Source organism: Podarcis vaucheri, assembly GCF_965113315.1.
Source record: "Podarcis vaucheri genome assembly, chromosome: 3".
Taxonomy (NCBI): Eukaryota; Metazoa; Chordata; class Lepidosauria; order Squamata; family Lacertidae; genus Podarcis; species Podarcis vaucheri.
Window position 1 is genome coordinate 2,161,007 of NC_138761.1, and position 17,247 is coordinate 2,178,253.

The 17,247-nt window shown below is 47.9% G+C and overlaps 1 long non-coding RNA gene across 1 annotated transcript in view; it reads right to left on the minus strand.

The window, feature by feature from the left end:
• Positions 1 to 565: 565 nt before the first annotated feature.
• Positions 566 to 17,247, minus strand: part of LOC309529812 — a 34,600-nt gene continuing 17,918 nt past the window's right edge. Inside the window, exon 3 of the long non-coding RNA XR_014218482.1 lies at positions 566 to 1,172. This is a non-coding gene — a long non-coding RNA (uncharacterized lncRNA). The remainder of the gene's footprint in view (positions 1,173 to 17,247) is intronic.

A 17,247-nucleotide genomic window follows, 5' to 3' on the forward strand; every position in this document is an offset into this window, starting at 1 on the left:
GGGTGTTATGTACTGAGAACAATAGGATCCAAACTGAAGCAGTCTGATTGGTCCTAGAACAATAGGATCCAAATTGCAGCAGTCTGATTAGTCCTAGAACAATAGGATTCAGAATGCAGCAGTCTGATTGGTCCTGGAACAATGCAGCAGTTTGATTGGTTGGCAGGAACCACCCAATCCTGCTCCAGATAGAAGTGAATCCACAACCTGATTGGCTTACAGTAGAATTCCGGAATTAGCCAATCATGTGCAGCCCATTGTGTAAATAATGTATATAAAGCAGATACTGTGAGGGGACTTTCATTCATTCCTCCTCACCACTATGAGCTGAATAAAGAGCATGAAATCACTTTGCGACTCTGAGTATATTTCACAACTGATCCATTCTGAAGGAAATCAGCCCTGAGTGCTCACTGGAAGGACAGATCCTGAAGCTGAGGCTCCAAGACTTTGGCCACCTCATGAGAAGAGAAGACTCCCTGGAAAAGACCCTGATGTTGGGAAAGATGGAGGGCACAAGGAGAAGGGGACGACAGAGGACGAGATGGTGGGACAGTGTCCTCGAAGCTACCAGCATGAGTTTGACCAAACTGCGGGAGGCAGTGGAAGACAGAAGTGCCTGGCGTGTTCTAGTCCAGGGGGTCACGAAGAGGCGGACACAACTAAATGACTAGACAACAACAACATATTTGCAAGCCTTGGGTCAGGGCAGAATTTTCAGTTTTTGCTGCTGCGGTTTTTTGTTTTTTTTTAAAATCCCGGGAATAATAAACAGTCCTGTCTTGCGGAGTGCCAGAGAGCTGGCAAAGCCTTTCGGTTCCAGATAGCGAGATGGATGGGCGCTTCGTCACCTCATTAGTCTCGCTCATTCGCAGGGGAGGAGGGGAAGTAGGGCTTTTTCTGCTTTTCCCTGGACAAATTGCCTCCCACCTCCTGATGCCCGGGGTAATTGATGGGGTGATGCTGCCAGCTGTCTCTGGAAGGAGAGGGCCCCATCCTCGCCTTCTGGGCTCATTAGGAGAGAGAGATGGGTTGGTGCCGGGGGCTGCTCCATTTAGCTTTGTTTAAGAAAGGGGTTTCCAGCCTCTGCTGTTGGAGGGGAAATAAGAGATGCTCCCGGTCTCTGAAAGGGGCTCCTCTGAGACCGGGAGCATCCGGAAGGCAGCGAAGGCCTGGAATAATAATAATAATAATAATAATAATAATAATAATAATAATAATTAATAATAATAATAATAATTTATTATTTATACCCCGCCCATCTGGCTGAGTTTCCCCAGCCACTCTGGGCAGCTTCCAATCGAATGGTAAAAACAATACAGCATTAAATATTAAAAGCTTCCCTAAACAGGGCTGCCTTCAGATGTCTTAAAGATAAGATAGCTGCTTATTTCCTTCACATCTGAAGGGAGGGCGTTGCACAGGGCGGGCGCCACCACCGAGAAGGCCCTCTGCCTGGTTCCCTGTAACTTGGCTTCTCGCAGTGATGGAACTGCCAGAAGGTCCTTGGAGTTGGACCCCGGTGTCCGGGGTGGAGACGCTCCATCAGGTATACAGGACCGAGGCCGTTTAGGGCTTTAAAGGTCAGCACCAACACTTTGTGCTCAGAAACGTACTGGGAGCCAATGTAGGTCTTTCAAGACCAGTGTTATGTGGTCCCGGCGGCCACTCCCAGTCCCCAGTCTAACTGCCGCATTCTGGATTAGTTGTAGTTTCCAGGTCACCTTCAAAGGTAGCCCCACATAGAGCGCATTGCAGTAGTCCATGCGAGAGATAACTAGAGCATGCACCACTCCGTTGAGACAGTCCGCAGTCAGGTAGGGTCTCATCCTGCATACCAGATGGAGCTGGTAAACACCTGCCCTGGGCACAGAATAGGCCTGTGCCTCCATGGACAGCTGTGAGTCCAGAATGACTCCCAGGCTGCGCACCTGGTCCTTCAGGGCCACAGTTGCCCCATTCAGGACCAGGGAGTCCTCCACACCCGCCCACCTCCTCTCCCCCCAAAACAGTACTTCCGTCTTGTCAGGATTAATCCTCAATCTGTTGCCGCCATGCAAGCTCCAACTGGAATGCAATGGCAATCTGGGTTGGCTTGCTGCACCTGCAGGCAGACAACTTGCTGAATTTCTTTTTCTCTTCACTCCCTCCAATGTTTCTCCAAAGAAGACAGGGACATTCTCTTCCACACCAGGAAGCTTCTCCCGCCTTCTGTCTCACCGGAGACATAGATGTCATACAACCATATGCAGTTCATCTGCCCCTTCGAGGCACTCACAACCTCTCAGCTTAACCTGCACCGCAGGATTGTTGTAAAGAAAAAAAAAAAAGGGCCAGGGAAAGGATCATTTAAAGCACCTTCAGCAGATCCATGGAATGAAATGTTAGCTGTAAGCTGCATTGAGTTAATAATAATAATAATAATAATAATAATAATAATAATAATAATAATAGTAATGGAAACTGTGAGAATGATCAGGAACATATACAGTGGTACCTCGGGTTACATACGTTTCAGGTTACAGACTCCGCTAACCCAGAAATAGTGCTTCAGGTTAAGAAATTTGCTTCAGGATGAGAACAGAAATTGTGCTCCGGCGGCGCAGCAGGAGGCCCCATTAGCTAAAGTGGTGCTTCAGGTTAAGAACAGTTTCAGGTTAAGTACGGACCTCCAGAACGAATTAAGTACTTAACCCGAGGTACCACTATAAAAAGGTAAAGGACCCCTGACAGTTAAGTCCAGTTGCAAACGACTCTGGGGTTGCGGTGCTCGTCTCGCTTTACTGGCCGAGGGAGCTGATGTTTGTCCGCAGACAGGTTTTTCCACATCATGTGTCCAGCATGACTAAGCCGCTTCTGGTGAAACCAGAGCAGCACACGGAAACGCTGTTTACCTTCCCACCAGAGTGGTACCTGTTTATCTACTTGCGCTGGTGTGCTTTCGAACTGCTAGGTTGGCAGGAGCTGGGACTGAGCAACGGGAGCTCACCCCGTTACAGGGATTCGAACCGCCGAACTTCTGATAGGCAAGCCCTAGGCTCTGTGGTTTATACCACAGCGCCACCCACATCCCTACACATCAGGAACATACCAGAGAGTAAATCCTATTGACCTCAGTGGGACTTAGGGTTGCAGTGTAAGGCTACACAGTCTTTACCCAGTTACCAGGGAACAAGCTGCATTGAATACAATGGGACTTACTTCTAAGTAGATATGTAAAGGCTTGCAGAGTAAGACACAATTTACAATAAAGGAATAAACACCATGCATTTCTTTAAAAAATTGCAGGCTGCTGATGCATTGCATTTAAAGAAATTAAAGTCGATTGTTTAACATTTTCCTTCAAAATTATAGGAAGGGCTTCACCATTTCCTTAATTTGTTGCAGGTGTTTTATTTTTGGTATAAACAGGACTCTGTTTTTGCACCCACATACAAAGGCCATTTTTAATTTTTCTCCAAGACATGGAAGGGAGGAAAAAGGAAAACATTCTGGGCTCAAATCAGAAACCGGAATGTGGCCTCTTAGACCGAAGAGCAAACACGGATTAACTTCTGAGAGATGTTGCTGCGCATTCAGAGCATGTGGAATCCAGAGACCTTCTCTCAAATCACACCAGAACTCTTTCCCCAAAGAGATTTCTCTCATCTTGAAGAGGGACATGTTTGGGAAGTGGGACCAGACTTTAAAAGGAGTTGGGACTAATCCTGAGTGGCTGGGATTAAGCTGGCAGCAATGAAGGATTATCATTTTTTCAAAAGACAGGGTGTTTCATAAAGGGCTGTGGGTATTTGTTATGTGCCTGGAGCCTTAAAGGTGGAGGGAGGGAGGGAAGAAAGGAAGGAAGGAAGGTGTCTTCTAGCAAAAGCTCCTCCAAGCTGGTGCCTTCCATCAACTTGGATGTCTTTAAAAGAGGAGGAGAGAAATTCATGGAGGAGGAGTAAAGTGATGGACATGAGGCAGGAGTTGATAACGCAGGTGAGCTGCGCACAGGTGGGCTGCATACAAGCTGCCGGCCAGCCCTGTGGAGCCTCCTTTTATTGAGACAAATATGCAAACCAGGCAGATACATTTGGGGCTGTGACCTTTACACATCTTCCGGTCCCGAGATCGTGGTGTGGTACAAAGTTATTTTGGCACCTGTTTCCACCACGTCATTTCCCCCTTGCACAGTGTATGACGAAGGAGACAAAAGGTCTCAGGGACAAAGGTTACAGACAGGACACCGCAGACTACTGAGACCGCAAAAGGTTAGACAGAGGGAACGATGTTCAGACAGCTGTGGCTTGTCTGGGGGGTGGGGGGTGCCCCGCACCCCAAGGTCACGTGTGCAGGCAGGCAGACTGACTGTGGCTGCCTGCTGGTGGGGAGTGTGCTCCCTCCGGACCCCACTCCCCACTCCACGATCATCCCTACAAAGGAGAGGGCTCTTGAGGGCTCCTGGCTAAGCACTGCCACCACAGTTGGAGGCAGCCGTGCTTTTGAACCCCAGTTCCTGGAAACCACAGGAGGGGAATGTTTTTCTTGTCCTTGATTCCTTTGTGGGCTTCCCATAATGGGCTTCTGGTTGGCCCTGAAAGTTGTTGAGTTGTTTTTTTTTACATAAACGCCAATTTTTTTTGGGCGATTTTTCAATTGACTTGCCTAAGATCCAGGACAAAGCACTGCCTTTTGGAAATTCCCCTGGACATCAATTCTGCCTTCGAAATCATGGTAATTGTTATGTACTTACCCTGGGCCAGCAGGGGGATACTGTAGATAGTTTTCACTCAGGTCCACATATGCAAATAAGGGATTGAAAGTGACGTTCAGTGATTGGATAGTTACAGAAAGTTGTTACTGTTGCTTTGTAGTTGAGCTCCATATAAGCAGGCTGGCTGAACCCTTCAGTACAGTTCTGTTCTGGCCTGTGAATAAACAAGAATCGCTGTGTCGTCTGATATGTTCACCCACAACTTAACAGTAATCCCTGGTAAAATCTGGACTTACGGCAGCCCTGCCAATGGCCATAAAGCTACAGAGATCTTCTCATGTTCCTAAGGGCCTCCTGCACCCGTGAGCTCCCAGAGATATCTGGCTACCCATCGCTGGAAAGAAACAGTGTACCAGAACGAATTTTGATTTGATACAGAAGATCTCTTTCCATGCTGTTTTGTTTTTTTAAAATAATACTGGAACCATCCCCACCCTGTATTTTGACAGGAATGTGTGCATGTTCTTTTAGGGGCAATGGAGTCATTCTCCTTAAAATAGCGCTCTGACGTTAGCCTTCCCAGCTTCGAGAAGGGTGATGTCCCCAGGAGGACAACGTCACCAGGGAACTGGAACGCCGGCTTCCGACAAGCTAGCCGGCAAAGGCAAATTGGCAAAGACTCTAGGCTGCTGGGAGCTTGCAGCAGAAGTGTGGGGTTACCTCTGTGTAGCATGCATGTTAGATCTTGGGCAAAGCTTTCTACCTGTCACAACAACCTTGAATGGTGGCTCCAGCTCATCTGGGGAAAAGGATGGTGCAAGATGGAGCTTAGGATCTCGAGTGTGTTTGAGAGTGAGATTGTGCATGCTATAACCACTGACAACTGGGAAACACTGGCCTGCGAGCGCTCCAGTCGGAGAGCAGCCTTTACCAAAGGTGTCCTGGGCTTTGAAGACACTTGAACTCAGGACGCAAGGGAGAAATGTGCTAAGAGCTAGACTGGGGACTGGGAGCAGCCGCCGAGACCACATAATACCAGTCTTGAAAGACCTACATTGGCTCCCAGTAGGTTTCTGGGCACAATTCAAAGTGTTGGTGCTGACCTTTAAAGCCCCAAACGGCCTCGGCCCCATATACCTGAAGGAGCGTCTCCACCCCCATCGTTCTGCCTGGACACTGAGGTCCAGAGCCGAGGGGCTTCTGGTGGCTCCCTCATTGCGAGAAGCAAAGCTACAGGGAACCAGGCAGAGGGCCTTCTCGGTGGTGGCACCCACCCTGTGGAACGCCCTCCTGTCAGATGTCAAAGAGAAGAAGAACTACCAGACTTTTAGAAGACATCTGAAGGCAGCCCTGTTTAGGGAAGCTTTTAATGTTTAATAGGTTATTGTATTTTAGTGTTTGTTGGAAGCTGCCCAGAGTGGCTGGGGAAGCTTAGCCAGATGAGTGGGATATTAATCAATTATTATTATTATTATTATTTCTCAGGGGTTCAGGAGCAGAGGCAAGGGCAAGGGAGGAAACAGAGAGCGAGGGGGAGGAGGCAGAGGAAAAGATGAGTGATGACGACGACCCGAGATCTCCGAGTCTTTCCAGTGAATCAGAAGATTCACAGAAAGGAGCACCAGTGGCCAGGGCAAGGGGGGAGCCTAGGGGGACACCCCAGGGAGATAGAGCCAGAGGGGACTCAGAGGAGAGCAGTTGGAAATCGGGACCAGCGTCACCGCCAGAGAGCAGGGAAAAGGAAGAGAGCCAGGGATCAAGCGCTGGCAGCTCACAACAGGGGGGAGGGCACGAGTCAGGAGTGGCCACACCTCCATCGGGGAGCGAAGAAACGGTCAGACGGAAAGTGGAAAGTTGGGCGCGCGCGCCAAGTTCAAAGGCACAGGGAAGTGACGCAGTAGGCAGCCCTGAAAGAGAGCCAGGTCCTAAAGCCCGGCGCAAGGAGACAGGAGAGTCCGGGGGGTCGGCGTCAGAAGAATCCAGGAAGGAAGAGACCCCGGGGGGCAGAGGGACCCAGAGGAGAACAGTCAGGCGGAAAAGGTGGAGCAGGGCTAGGGTATTAAGTTGGTGCGCAAGGGGCGGAGACTCAGACGGGACTTCGCCGATCTAGCCATTAGACGTAGAGTTGCACGCAGCAGCTTGAGAATGGAAAATGTAACTCAATAAAGACTTTTACTAAATGATCGCTGGCTAGCGTGATCCTCTGTGAGCTAGGATCTGGAAGCAGCTCTGACATTATTATTATTATTATTATTATTAATACCCTGCCCATCTGGCTGAGTTTTCCCAGCCACTCTGGGCGGCTCCCAATCGAGTGTTCAAAACAATACAGCATTAATTATTAAATGCTTCCCTGAACAGGGCTGCCTTCAGATGTCTTTTAAAAATAGGATAGCTACTTATTTCCTTCAGATCTGAAGGGAGGGTGTTCCACAGGGCGGGCGCCACTACCGAGAAGGTCCTCTGTCTGGCAACCTTACTTCTCGCAATGAGGGAACCGCCAGAAGGCCCTCGGCGCTGGACCTCAGTGTCCGGGCAGAACGATGGGGGTGGAGACGCTCCTTCAGTGATACTGGGCTGAGGCTGTTTAGGGCTTTAAAGGTCAGCACCAACACTCTGAATTGTGCTGGGAAACATACTAGGAGCCAATGCAGATCTCTCAGAACCGGTGCTATGTGGCCCCATTGAATATTATTATTCTATGATTCTATGAAATGCCAAAATAACTTGGCTAGCCTTGGTTGCCATGCCCATGCCTGGCGGGCAGCACGGTGCTTTGGGTCCAAAGAGCCCTGCTGTAACCAGAGTCTTTGTTTTTTGTTGATCACTGGCTTGTGGCCTGAGACAAACTGGACCTTTGCCTCCGGAACGAACATCTGAAGAGCAGGTTGCAAAGTGTGTTCCTCCGGTTTTGCTTTCCAGATTTAATAGATGAAATCAGATTCCACCAAGCAGAGAGGAGGCCAGAGACCGCCACACAGAGAGAGCTCCACCATCTCGGGAGCAGTGGGGGTTGAGCTGTGATTGCATTAGGCCATCTGGGAAGCAGGAAAGTCCAGCTCTGAGCCTTTTTTCCAGAGCTTCAGACGATGTACACTGGCTGCGCGTCAGGAGGGGGGAGCAGGGCCCACAGCCAGGTCACTGCTGTGAACACAAAAGGTCGTATCAAGAGCTCTGCTGGGTCGTCTTCTTCTTCTTTGGCGATCCCTCGTAGCCAAGTAAGATTGTCTTCCATAAACATGGTTATAACAATGAGTCCCTAAGTGACTGTGGAGGCCAATTCTGGATCCACACGTCCTTCCACAGTGGGGACATTGGTTTCCGGGCGGGAGTTGATCCCGGTGTGGATTTGCCAAGCGTGCCTTCCTGCTTGGCAGGAAGTTTCCTGCTTGGCAGGGGGTTGGACTCGATGGCCCTTGTGGTCTCTTCCAACTCTATGATTCTATGATTCCTCTTTGCACGTTTCTCCCTTGCGTCCTGAGTTTGAGTGTCTTCAAAGCCCATGACACCTTTGGTCAAGGCTTTTCTCCAACTGGAATGCTCGCAGGCCAGTGTTTCCCAGTTGTTGATGTTTATACTACATTTTATTTTTTTTTATAGATTTGCCTTGAGAGAGTCTTTGAACCTCTTTTGTTGACCACCAGCATTACGCTTTCCATTTTTAAGTTCGCAATAGTGTAGTTGCTTTGGAAGACGATCATCAGGCATCCGCACAACATGACCAGTCCAACAAAGTTGATGTTGAAGATTCTTAATCTTAGGGTTGTGGGTTTGAGCCCCACCTCGGGCAAAAAAGTTCCTTCATGGGGGGGGGGGAGGAACTAGAGGACTCTCATCGTCCCAACTCTACCGTTCTATGATTCTATGAATCTCAACTAAAAGAATGCAGGAATCACATTAATCTAGGGTTACCAGATGTAAGCCAACCAGAGCCAACTTGGCTACCAGGCTGGCTCTGGGCTGCTGAGGCTGCCTCTGCCATATTTCCCAGGGACAGATTTGCAAATCTAGGGACATTCCAGGGATGGAATTTGTCCACGGAGGCACAGGTCAATTCTGTGTCCAGGGCGGCTGTTTACCAGCTCCATCTGGTACGCAGGCTGAGACCCTCCCTGCCCGCAGACTGCCTCGCCAGAGTAGTGCATGCTCTGGTTATCTCCCGCTTGGACTACTGCAATCCGCTCTATGTGGGGCTACCTCTGAAGGTGACCTGGAAACAACAGCTAATCCAGAACGCGGCAGCCAGACTGGTGACTGGGAGCGGCCGCCGAGACCATATAACACCAGTCTTGAAAGGCCTACATTGGCTACCAGTACGTTTCTAAGCACAATTCAAAGTGTTGGTGCTGACTTGAAAGCCCTAAAAAGTCTTGAAGGAGAGTCTCCACCTCCATCGTTCAGCCCGGACACTAAGGACCAGTTCTGAGGGCCTTCTGGCGGTTCCCTCCCTGCGAGAAGTGAGGTTACAGGGAACCAGACAGAGGGCCTTCTTGGTAGTGGCGCCCGCCCTGTGGAATGCCCTCCCACCAGATGTGAAGGAAATAAGCATCTATCTTACCTTTAAAAGACATCTGAAGGCAGCCCTGTTTAGGGAAGTTTTTAATATTTAATGCTGTATTGTTTTTAACACTCGATTGGAAGCTGCCCAGAGTGGCTGGGGAAACTCAGCCAGATGGGCGGAGTATAAATAATAAATTATTATTATTATTAGGAACCTGAACAGGTAATTGCAAAGGAAACACATGTTTTGCATGCTGTCTGGAAGCAGACTCTGTCAAAGAAATACGTACACCCTCGGAACTCCCCGCCACTTGAGCAAGACGAGCAGCCTGTTTTTGTAACTATTACGAAAGCCCGGCTTCTTTCCAGAGACTGAAATGACAACGTTCAGCCAGTTGGGTCGAGATGAGAGAGAGCTGATGCCTTCAAGACACATTCTCTGGTATGTTAATGGAAATCAACTGTGATTGTGGCAGATCATATAAATAGCTTGCCCCCAAGGGCACAGCGTGTGTGCATTTATAGCATTTAAGGTCAGCGTGCGGTGCAAAAGCCCCTCTCTCGCCTCAGCCTGTCCCTGCAAGACTGGAGAAGCTGGAGAGTTGCCCCCAGTTATTATGAATAACCCTATTTAAATCAGACTATGTTGGGTGAAATCGTCTTTTAAGAGCTAGTGTACATCGGCTGGAGATCTAAAAATAGATATGAAAAGGGTTAATGATACTCTGGGCCAGGCAAATCAGTCAGGACTGTGGGTTCAGGGCTACCCTGACCTGATGGCAGATGCCATTCCAGACAGGGAATTGTGGAATTGCAGAACTGAAAGGGACCCCTAAGGGTCATCTAGCTCAACCCCCTGCAATTCAGGAACCGCAGTTGGAGAATCCCTGGCAGGGGCCACCTAGTCCCTGTTTAAAAACCTCAAATGAAGGAGGAAATTAAGAAATTTTGGGTAGTAGTACACGAAGAAGATGTTGAAAATATCGGTAACGAAGAAACCAGAGACATATCTCCTTGGATTGACAGACGAAGAGATACCACGGGGGGAATTTCTTTTTTTCTATATGCAAGTATAGCTGCTAGAATAGTGATTGCTGCTAGGTGGAAGTCACAGACTATACCCACAAAGGAGGAATGGATTTGTAAACTAAATGAATATTTAATTCTGGCAAAATTAACTGCTATAATAAGAAATCAGTCAAATCAAAAATTAAAAAAGGAGTGGAAATGTTTTGATGAATATATGGCAAAATATGGTTCAAAAAAAGATATGCTAATATGCCTAGATTAAAATGTGAAGTACTGGATGGAAGAAAAATCAGTAAGGAAAGATAATAAGAATATATAGATGTTTTGGGAAGGTTGTTGAATGCAAAAGATTATTGTAAATTGTTTAATGTGGAGGAAATCGAGTGGGGGCGGAGGGAAGTGGGAGGAAGGAGAAAAGGATAATATGATGGAGGAAATAGAAATTTAAATTTATGGGGGGATGGGGAGGAAATGGTGTTGGCTTTGGTACATCTGTATTGCAACGTAATATGTGAAAACCAAAAAGAAAAGAAAAGTAGGAAACAAAACAAAAAAAAACCCTCAAATGAAGGAGATATTGACAGAGAAAGGTGACCGAGATGATCAGGGGTCTAGAAGCCAAGCCTGATGAGGAACGGTTGAAGGAGCTGGGGATGTTGAGCCTGGAAAAGAGACTGAGAGGAGATATGAGAGCCATCTCCAAGCTGTGGGATGTGAAACACAAGAGCAGTCAGGTACAACATTCCTAGAGTGAACATGGTTACACATGGGGAGGAATGTTTGTCCAGCCAGCAGGTAAAACTTCCTGTTTCCCTCTGGGCTGGGATAGACTTCCTCTACATGTGACTAGAGGTGGGTGTGGCCTCACCTGTGCAGGTAAGGACAAAAGCACAGGGCAGGGCAGCCATCTCTCTCTCTTTGACTACATGCATCAAAGAAGCAACATCTACTGAGTGAAAGATGCCCTCTTGGCTCCCAGCCAAGAGAGGACAAAGGGACTGTCTCCTCATGAGATAGTTTCCAGGTGTACGTTACTTTTCTAAGCTAAGTCTGCCTTCTGGGATCTGATTGTGAACAGAATGTGAGTAAACTCTTTTCATACTTTTGTAAAAGGCTGTGTCGTCTCTTCTATTTTATGAGGGAATAAGGGGAAATTACCAGAATAGTTATTTATAGAGGCTTTAGCAAGCCTGCGCAAACGCTGCCGTTGCAAACTTAATATAATGTTTTACTCTGCTGATATTGGGAACTTGTTAACACAAGTTGGATAAGGATATAATCAGATAACATATCCTCTCCTGCATCCCTGAACGTTCCCACACAAGCATCCGAAGGGCTGCCCCAAAGAGCATAGCTAATGGTCAGGGATGATGGGATTTGGAATCCAATGGCTTGACAATGATGGAAGAAGGAGCATGCTTGTTTTCTCCTGCTCCAGAAGGTAGGACTCAAACCAGTAACAACAACAACAACAACTTATTTATACCCTCCCAATGGCTGGGTTTCCCCAGCCACTCTGGGCGGCTCCCAACAGAATACAGTGGTACCTCTAGATATGAACGGGATCCGTTCTGGAGCCCCGTTCGCATCTAGAAGCAAACGTAACCAGCGACGGCACGTCTGCGCACGCGTGTGTTGCTCTTCGCCACTTCTGAGCATGCGCTTGACATCATTTTGAGCGCCTGCGCAAGCGGCGAAACCCGGAAGTAACTCGCTCCGTTACTTCCGAGTTGCCGCGGAGTGCAACGCGGACGCGCTCAACCCGAAGCGCTTTCAACCCGAGGTATGACTGTAGTAAAAACACAATGAAAAAAAATCGAACATTAAAAACTTCCCTAATGTCTTCTAAAAGTCAGATGTCTTCTAAAAGTCAGAACTTAATTCATTCCGGAGGCCCGTTCTTAACCTGAAACTGTTCTTAACCTGAAGCATCACTTTAGCTAATGGGGCCTCCCGCTGCTGCCGCGTCCCCAGAGCACAATTTCAGTTCTCATCCTGAAGCAAAGTTCTTAACCCGAGGTACTATTTCTGGGTTAGCGGAGTCTGTAACCTGAAGCATATGTAACCTGAAGTGTATGTAACCTGAGGTACCACTGTAGTTGTTTATTTTTTGACATCTGATGGGAGGGTGTTCCACAGGGCGGGCGCCACCACCGAGGAGGCCCTCTGCCTGGTTCCCTGTAACTTCGCTTGTCTGGGCTGGAGAATGGGGGTGGAGATGCTCCTTCAGATATACTGGACCGAGGCCATTTAGGGCTTTCAAGGTCACCACCAACACTTTGAATTGTGCTCAGAAATGTACCTGGAGCCAATGTAGGTCTTTCAAGATGCAGAAATATGCAGCTGTCCCATACAAGGATTGAACCTGCAACCTTGACGTTATCAGCACTACGCTCCAACCAACTGAGCGATCCAGGATGATGATGCTATATATATTTTTTATACCTCGCTTTTTCCCATGACAGGGACACAAGGCATCTTACAGATCAGAACAGCTGAAAGGTAACAACCATTTAAAAACTACTAAACATTAATAGAATTAAAACTATCTGTCTATCTAAGATCTATTAAGAACATACCAGTAATTACAATAAAACCAGAATAGCACCAGCCCTTTCATTAAACACGCAGCCAGGTGCGTGGGGTATAAATAATAATAATAATAATAATAATAATAATAATAATAATAATAATATAATTAATAATAATTGCGGGGGGTTGGACTAGATGATCCTCAGGGTCCCTTCCAACTCTACAGTTCTATGATTCTCTTCCCCTCTATCATTGCATCAAGGGCTTGTTGCAGAATAAACCACTGAAAAGCAAAACAAAACAAAACACAGCCTCATGCAATAACCATTTCCTGCCTTGTAACCGCAAAATGTGCAGTCTGACCCATTACCTCCCTTTTCATAATGAGTATCGAGCTTTGCACATGATAACAGCTTCTAAAATCCCTAGGAGCAGCTGATTTTGCGGGGACGGTATCAGAGCAAGCGTTCTGTACTGCAACGGCAAAGGACACTCCCGGCTGTATCTGCACGCTTGCAAACAGGTAGACCTGCCTCTGCAAACTGTCCTAGATATGGAAAAAAACCTGCAAATGAGACGAGAGAGAAGAATGTTCCTGCGCAGGCAAACATCTCATAACGCTGGGCTGCTTTAGACAGGTAATTACAAGGCAGATCATCAGGCACCGTGCAGATTGACTAAAGCTTGCTTGCGCATATGCTTGGACCTGTGGGAAACAAGGAGGAGAGCGCAGAAGGAGGCAGCCAGCCAGCCAGCCAGCCAGCTGAATGAGTTTCGCCTGCGCAGAATTCAGCAGCGGCTCCCTGTAACACAGCAAAGCGCGACACACGTACAAGCACAGCCACTCAGTCCCAGTTGCGGGAACAAACATCAAATGCTTCTCACGAGCGCAAGAGGGGAGCTTATACTGCTGCGCCGTTAGGAAAACAATCGGAGCCAAAGATCTGCGCAAAGTTTGCTCATGTTCCGGGAACTGCATGATGTAAAACAGGATTGAAATCATCATCATCATCAAACAAGAGCTGTTTGAAGAATCACTGTGTCGTCTGATATGTTCACCCACAACTTAACAATCATCATCATCGTCATAATTTTATTTCTATGCCGCCTTTCCTTAGTTAAAACAATGCTCAAGGTGGCTTACAACATGACAAGATTTATATAAAATAAAAAAATTCCTTCCAGTAGCACCTTAGAGACCAGCTAAGTTTGTTATTGGCATGCGCTTTCGTGTGCATGTTCCAGTGTATCTGAAGAAGTGTGCATGCACACGAAAGCTCATACCAATAACAAACTTAGCTGGTCTCTAAGGTGCTACTGGAATGAATTTTTAAATTTTGTTTTGACTACGGCAGACCAACACGGCTACCTACCTGTAACAAGATTTAAATAATTACCAACATAACAAAAGTCATAAGCAATAAATAAAACACGTCAAAAAGCACACAACCAAATGGGAAACAATTTCAGTGCTGCTGTTTAAGATAATGCATTGTTTCTGCTACTTGTCGACTTGCAGTTTATGGGATGATCACCAGGAGATTATTCTTCCCATAAACTTCAAGTCGACAAGTAGCAGAAACCATGCATGATCAGCAGGAGATCACTCACTTTGAACAGCCCTGTCTTGACCCTGGAAGGTCAAAATAATGGCTGGGTGTCAGACAAACTCCATCCGTTCCAATACTATGATTCTATTGCTTGTGGTGCGGGGAGACACCGCCATGGAACATTTTACTAGAGCCCTGCCTCTTCTCCTTAATCATGTCACCGAGGAAGGAAAAACATAGAACTGTAGAGCTGGATGGGACCCCAAGTGCAAGGGACCCTTTGCAATGAAGGAACCACACCAGAACTGCTGGTATTGATTTATTTCATAAATTTGATATACCACTTGATTGTTTAAACACCCACCCACCCTCGAAGCCACTTGCAAAAAGAATAAAACAATAATCTTATTTAGTAAAAGCATTCAAAATGTTTAGAAGAAAATTAAAACCAGCAATGAACTTGAAAAATACACCAGCATTCTAGACGTCCCTGACAAGTGGCCGCCCAACCTCTGTTTAGAAACCTCCAAGCAAGGAGAGTCCGCCATTTCCCAAGGTTGGCCATTCCATGGTTGAACAGCTCTTACTGTCAGGAAGTCCTCCCCAATGTTGAGTCAGTGTCAGGAGTGGGTGCAGGAGCCAGGCCCTGTGACCAATAGGATTTTGCAGGATTGGGGCCTTCCTAAGTTTGTTCTGAAGAGGCAAGGTGCGGCTGCACAGGTGAGGCCGATTGCTAACTCACAGCACCTGGTGGCAAGAGCTGGGAAGGGATATAAGGTCAGCATTTCCCTTCGGCTCTTTGCCACAGTAACACATTCCCTGCCTTGCTGCATGTGGTTTTTTGACTCCTTGCTTCCTGATCCTCAGACCCCTGACCTTGTGACTCCTGGCTTCTTGATCCACCAAGAAGGCCCTCTGCCTGGTTCCCTGTAACTTGGCTTCTCGCAGTGAGGGGACCACCAGAAGGCCCTCGGAGCTGGACCTCAGTGTCCAGGTGGAACGATGGGGTTGGAGATGCTCCTTCAGGTATACTGGACCGAGGCTGTTTAGGGCTTTCAAGGTCAGCACCTAAACTGTGCTCGGAAATGTACTGGGAGCCAATGCAGGTCTTTCAGGACTGGTGTTATATGGTCTCAGCGGCCGCTCCCAGTCCCCAGTCTAGCTGCTGCATTCTGGATTAGTTGCAGTTTCCAGGTCACCTTCAAAGGTAGCCCCATGGAGAGCGCATTGCAGTAGTCCAAGCTGGAGATAACTAGAGCATGCACCACTCTGGCAAGACAGTCCGCGGGAAGGTAGGCACATCTGCATCCTGGGCCTTACGTTGCCTACCCCTGTTCTCAAAGCTACCAGCGTGAGTTTGACCAAACTGCGGGAGGCAGTGGAAGACAGGAGTGCCTGGCGTGCTCTGGTCCAGGGGGTCACGAAGAGGCGGACATGACTAAACGCCTAAACAACAACAAAGGAAAAGTGGGACATTCTAGGATCAATTCAGAAACCGGGACAGCTTCTCTAAATCAGGGATTTCTCTGGAAAATAGGGGCACTTGGTGGGTCTGCTATAAATGGATCTTGTCTATCTAGATGTGTGTGTGTGGATATATACGGTGGCACCTCGGGTTAAGAACTTAATTCGTTCCGGAGGTCCGTTCTTAACCTGAAACTGTTTTTAACCTGAAGCACCACTTTAGCTAATGGGGCCTCCCGCTGCGGCTGCACTGCAGCTGTGCGATTTCTGTTCTCTTCCTGAAGCAAAGTTCTTAACCTGAGGTACTATTTCTGGGTCAGCGGAGTCTGTAACTTGAAGTGTCTGTAACCTGAAGCATCTGTAACCCTAGGTACCACTGTACAGTGGTGCCCCGCAAGACGAATGCCTCGCAAGACGAAAAACCCGCTAGACGAAAGAGTTTTCCGTTTTGGAGGTGCTTCGCAAAACGAATTTCCTATGGGCTTGCTTCGCAAGACGACAATGTCTTGCGAGTTCCTGCTGGTTTTTTTTCCTCCCCCCCCCCCCGCTAAGCCACTTATCAGCTGATCCGATCAGCAGATAAGCCGCTAAAAACCGCTAATAGCGCTAATCCGCTAATCCGTCAATGGGCTTGCTTCGCAAAACGAAAAAACCGCTAGACGAAGAGAATCCCAGAATGTATTCATTTCGTCTTGCGAGGCACCACTGTGTATATATATCTATATATCTGCTTTCGTAGATTTTCACGGGTATAGGAATGCAGGTTTTGGTGTCTTCGGGTGTCTTCCCGTGTAAGAGTCGGGGTGTCTGTGCGACGTTTCGACGAGGTCTCACTCGTCATCTTCAGGCTGGTGCTTTCGGCTTCTTGCCAAGAACAAGTAACAAGAAGCCGAAAGCACCAGCCTGAAGATGACGAGTGAGACCTCGTCGAAACGTCGCACAGACACCCCGACTCTTACACGGGAAGACACCCGAAGACACCAAAACCTGCATCTATATATCTATATCTATCTATCTATCTATCTATCTATCTATCTATCTATCTATCTATCTATCTATCTATCTATAGAGAGAGAGAGCTAGGAAGGTGCTGGTTGGACTTTTCTGCACCCAGTCAGTTCCCCACCCCCCGAAAAACACCCCCAGACTGGCCTTGACGATGACAAACCTGCTTCCAGGAGCTCACAGCCGCCCCCGCCCCCCTTGGAAAAGAAAACCCTTCCGCACAATACTTTGGCAATAGCCTCGGGGACAAAAGCTCTCTTCCCACGACAGGTGCTGCTGCGGTCTCCCTTCCATGCCTGGAACCAGCCTGGGCTTGTTCCATGGAAATTTTGGGAGCTGGCCAGGATGCTGAAAGCCCCCAGCCCCCTGCGTGGTGGGGGCAGCTATTTTTTGCTTTCTCTCTGCCCCCCTCCCTCCGGCAGCCAGCTGCTTCTCTTGTGGCCAGGACGCTGGCACGGGACAGGCAATTCTCAG